Consider the following 5338-nt stretch of genomic DNA (forward strand, 5'->3'; position numbering starts at 1 on the left):
AAACCTTTGCAGGTGTTTTGAGTTAATTAGCTGATTGGCATGTCACCATATTCTAATTTGTTGAGATAGTTTTGGTGTATAGAATTGGTGGGTTTTTGTTAAATGTGAGCCAAAATCATCACAATTAAAAGAACCAAAGACTTAAACTACTTCAATCTGTGTGCATTGAATTTATTCACAATTTTAGTTGAATTACACACTTTTCCACAACATTCTAATTTATTGAGATGCACCTGTATGATCACATTATAATGGACATCAAAACATTATAATATTCCTTCTATATTTATTTTTCTTCTGTTTCAAATACCTTAAACAAATTTTATTGTTTTATCTTTGTCCCATCATAATAAACATAACCCATTTCAATATTTATTGTGTGAAGATGATTTATCTCAACCTCTAACAATTCCACAGGGCCATAGTTGAAGAAAAACTTCCCAGTCCTTTTGTGCTTACATATCTTCATGGATATGTATCAAATCAGTTGTGTTAGGAATGATATGGTGGCATTCTGCTGAAAAATCCCTCAAGCAGGTGGCCTGAAGTGGTACACCACAGTAATTCCACAGCCCCTGAAATTACGCAAGAGAGGCGAGTAATGGAAGCTTCTTGCATGAGTCCAGATGGTAAGGCACCTCTCTGAGTGGAATGATACTGTTCCACTACATCAATTTAGAACTGGAGGAGGCCTCTGCCAGACTGCACCCAAGGGCCATGAAACGCAAATATTTTCATCAAACTGCTAGACAGATTCTCAAGAGGGTTTACACTTCCTCCAAATTCATCAGTGATGATGCTAAGTCTGATCCCAGGGGGACACTCGGATCTGTGGTTCATGTCAGCTTCTCACGATTAGTGATTATCTGGTGGATGGTTCTTTCATGCCTCGTCAGCACTCTGACCACAAGTGTCTTTGCTTCTGTGTCCCAAACAATGGTCATGTGTATGGTCATAGTGGTTGTCTATCTATTCATCTTTGTTAAGCCAGCATTCAGTGTTTGTCTTAATGTACTTAGCTTTTTTCTAGTTAGAACGTCATATGAATTTCTGATTCATTTTAATTGAATTTTGATTTCCACTTCCTTACACTCAAATTTGACTTACTTCAAAATCCTGTCTCATTTTAATTTCATGAATTGAATAGCAAATTAAAAGGAATTCACAATTCATTTCATAAAATAGTAATCACTGAAATAGCATAGCATAGCTTATCTGAGGAAAGTCTTTGTTGACATTATAACAGGAGTAAATCTACTAAGCAGTGTAGTGTTGTTTCTACTGCAAGAGATAATTACAGTAGCAAGCATCACTGTATGATTCCGGGTTGCTCGGTCTGAACCCAAGTTTTTATTCCACCCTCTCTCTGTGGAGCTGCTGTGCATGTAATTTATTTGGAGACCAACAGCAAAAACAAATAAATTAAACTTTATTAAATCTGATGGAGAATACAGAGATGCAAATTGCATAGTTAGATCAATAGTTTTTCACTTTTGTTAGACCAGATTGCATTACCATTTTAGAGTTTGTATAAACCGTACTCCAGACAACCTTTTCAAATGGAAGGTGTGGTTCACTGGCATGCACCCAAGTTTAAGAAACAATTTGCACATCAATCAGGCAAACTGAACTCTGACGTCAAATAGACTTGGGTTTGCATTATAAACTCTGGTGCTTGTGGAATTAAAGAAACTGAAGAGAAATTGTTGACCTTTCAGAACAGATGTTAACTTGTTATTTTATTACTTTCTAAAGAAATGCAGCAAGCAAAAAATAGTTTGAATTGCTGAGACATCTTGACATCATGTTTGATTTGTCTGGTAATGATCTGTAAAGACTTATGTAAGATAGACAGTACGTGGATGTCTGTACATTCTAAGGACATGCAAACTTTCACAAAATTACAGCCACAATTAAGCTGTTGACCTGCAAAGGTTTACAATTCCATTATCTCATGGTCAACCATTAATCTTGAGTTTACAGATGGGTATAAGGTTACAATTATTAAACTACCAGGCATACCTGAAAAACCAACACTCCGTATTGCAAGGTGTCTTTTAAAAACACTTCGTCCAGTTCTAGTGTACTAAATCCTTTGTGTGTAAAAACTGCACAGCTGTTTCACCATTTTAAGGTCCTACAATGACGGTAACGCAAAAGCTTGTCAGTCTAGCCCAGGGTTCCTCAAAATCACACATTGTAAACTAAACCCCTAAACTAATTTTCAAAATACAATAATAAACTAACACAATACACTATGTCTAACAAAACACTGCAAACAGGTTTCAAAATCAAATAATTATTCAAAACACTAACACATGTTCTCTTCCAACAGGAAAATTTAGTCTATCATAACACAATGACAAAAAAAACACAAAACACTATCATCAGCTTAAATGACAGAAACTGCATTATTTTATAATGCATATATTATTTATATTATATTTATATATATTTTGTATTTGTATTTTGTGTCAGGTCTGCCCTTATACAATAGATAGTATATTGTATTGATCATAGATTGTGTTTTGCACTGTAGCCTCTCTACATTTTTGCTTTCTTGGGTTTATTAAATGCATGCATTTAGTTTCTTTTGCTGCAGAAATTCAATACAAAAAATGAATGACCATCTCAGAGTAGCTTTATAAAATGTACAGTTTATGTAAAAAAAATACAGACACAGAATTGCTGCAGTAAAGACTTTATTTGCAACAGGACATTAGAAAAGGAAAGAAAACAAAAATACAAGGCAAAAGAATGCAATATAGCTGTCATTTATTTATATTATGTCATTATGTGAAAATACTTAATTTAAAGAACAGAAAAAGCCACAGTAGAATAAAAAGTAAATAAATAAATGTGATCTAATCTGCCCAAACTTCTACGTTTGTAAGTTAGTTGTAAGTTAGTCTTAGAACATGATGTTATCTGTTCTGACATACAGTGTGAAAGCATTGGTAAATTTGACTGTAAAATTACATTGTTTTGGTCTTGGTTGAGCTTGTGTGTAAAAGAAGTTCAAGCATTTTAAATTGGTGTTAACTGTATGCATTTTGTATCAAAGCAACAAGAAATGTGTAAATTGTATAGCCTACAAAGACGGATGTTGGGCTAACTCTGTTAAGAGTTTAAGAAACTTGTTAAAGGTATTGAAAAAACTGTCATAGCGATTGTAAAAAACTGTAATAACAGGGTCAAGGTCCGTATGAAAAGTCATTGTCAAAATACTCCATCTGCCATCAGACGTGCAATCTGGGTTATATGAAGTGACAGGAACAGTTTTTGTAAGTGAAGAAAACAAAAATAATGACCTTATTCAATAATTCCTTTGTCAACTGTCTCCTCTGTGTCACTCCATATCACTGTGCTGCGTGTGCTCTTTTATGTCCTCCTCACTACAAGGATACAAAAAGTGTTTCCGTCGCTTCATATAACCCAGATTGCACATCTGATGGCAGATGGGTATTCTGACAACGACTTTTCATACCTTTTTTGGACCTGGACACTGTTATTTACTTGGCAGTCTATGGGACATTCTCAAGCCTCCAGGTTTTCATCCAAAATATCTTAAATTTTACGGGTTTGAAACGACATGGGGTAAGTGATTAATGACAACATTTTTATTTTGGGGTGGAGTAACCCTTTAATATGCAGCCTGCGGGCCACATCTGGCCCATGACAGAAAAATATTTGGCCTGCACTAATGTTAAATAATGTGGCATGATAATACAAACGCAGCATCAGAAAGCGACATTAACTTGCATCGTGTCTACAGATGCAAGCTGCGAGACCCAACAAAATACAATAGAACCCATTATAATCAGTGATGCTGTCAATATTGGATGCAGTGCAGTGTGACAAGTCCCCAACAGTAAACTGCTGCCCGACAATAAACTGCTGTATGTCAGTGGCCCTTGGCTTCGTATTGCTGGAAGAATTCGGACCCCTGCAAAAATGAATTGAGGAACCCTGGTCTAGCCTCACAGTGCTTATCAAGTGAGAGAGATTTTATGAGACAGGCCTGTAAAAACAAGTGAAGAAATAGAGCAGCAAGAGACAACCTAGAATCCAAGACTCTAGATGCAGTGTGGCTACACTATAAAAATCTTATTTGCTTTGTAAACATAATTTCCAGAGAAAATGAGGGACATTCCAAATATACTGTTGAAATTCTAACCGGTACCTCTGACTGTTTTGATTGTAAAGCTTTGTGTAAAGTGTAAAGTATACAGTGAATAACATAATCATTTACCTTCTGGATTGACTGATTGTCCTTCACTGTAATTTAATTTAAATTTATAACAGTGCACAACAGCAGACACACTGATGGGGATGAACGACTCCTTTGTCTTGCTATGGGACATTTTATAGCTAGCTATTCATGGGTAGAACAATGACAAATCTACACATTAGTCATTAGTAAATTATGTAAGTAGGGAATTAAGTGCTTTTGAAAGGTTTGTGACCTTCATAACAAAAAGGAAAAATAAAATCAGATGTTATAAACAAATCAATTCCTGGGACATAAAAGTGATTGTATAGACTTCTCTAGATTTCTCTACATACTCGAATACATGCACTTCCACACAGCCAGTTTGTAGTGTCAGTTCTTTCAAGTTCTTTTCCCTTTTTCAAGTTTTAAAGACTAGCGGTTAACTCTATAAACACTTCAGTGTGTTTTCATTTCTTTATCATTACATCAGATGTGTGGTTTTGAGATCCATCCAGTTCAGAACAAGATTCCTCAGCATCTCTAAAGCCTGAATCCAGAATTATTCAAGGCAAAGACAGGTAAGATATTTAGTATAGGTATAGGTAACTCTGGGTTAAATTCAGACAAACTCATTTGTCATCTTCTCCTTCAGGGCTGAGGTGTTGTGTGTACATGTCTGACCTGCAGATCAGGTGAGTTTCCTGATTGACTAATACGGGCTGAAAGTTTTGAGAAAGTTTTGCTCATGTACTGTAGATGCTAAGCATATTATTTAGTGAAAGCAGTATTTTGTATATATGCATCAAAACTTTTCTCTTTATGACAGGATAACTGCAGAAATGTTTAAACTGATGCAGGTTAGCAGTACGGTGTACATTTTAGGACATCCTCAGACCTCAGTCATCAAATGAAAAGGCGTCATGCCTCAGACTAAAAGGCTTCAGTCATCGGACAAAACGGCATCGCGCCTCAGACTGAAAAGCTTCAGGTCTCAGGAAAAACGACGTCAGGTGTCAGGTCTCATACAATAAACATTAGGTATCAGACGAAACGGACTCAGAAAAAAAGTCATCAGAAAAAACGGACTCAGACAAAAAGTCATCAGACGAAACGGACTCAGGCAAA

General features: G+C 35.8%; 1 long non-coding RNA gene across 1 annotated transcript; it reads left to right on the forward strand.

The window, feature by feature from the left end:
• The first annotated feature begins 4698 nt into the window (after positions 1 to 4698).
• On the forward strand, positions 4699 to 5078 carry LOC132121145 (uncharacterized). Its single transcript, XR_009426247.1, has 3 exons — positions 4699 to 4791; positions 4866 to 4905; positions 5040 to 5078. It is a non-coding gene; the product is annotated as an uncharacterized LOC132121145 (long non-coding RNA).
• Positions 5079 to 5338: the final 260 nt, after the last annotated feature.

This window comes from Carassius carassius, chromosome 39, assembly GCF_963082965.1.
Source record: "Carassius carassius chromosome 39, fCarCar2.1, whole genome shotgun sequence".
In the NCBI taxonomy this organism is placed as follows: Eukaryota; Metazoa; Chordata; class Actinopteri; order Cypriniformes; family Cyprinidae; genus Carassius; species Carassius carassius.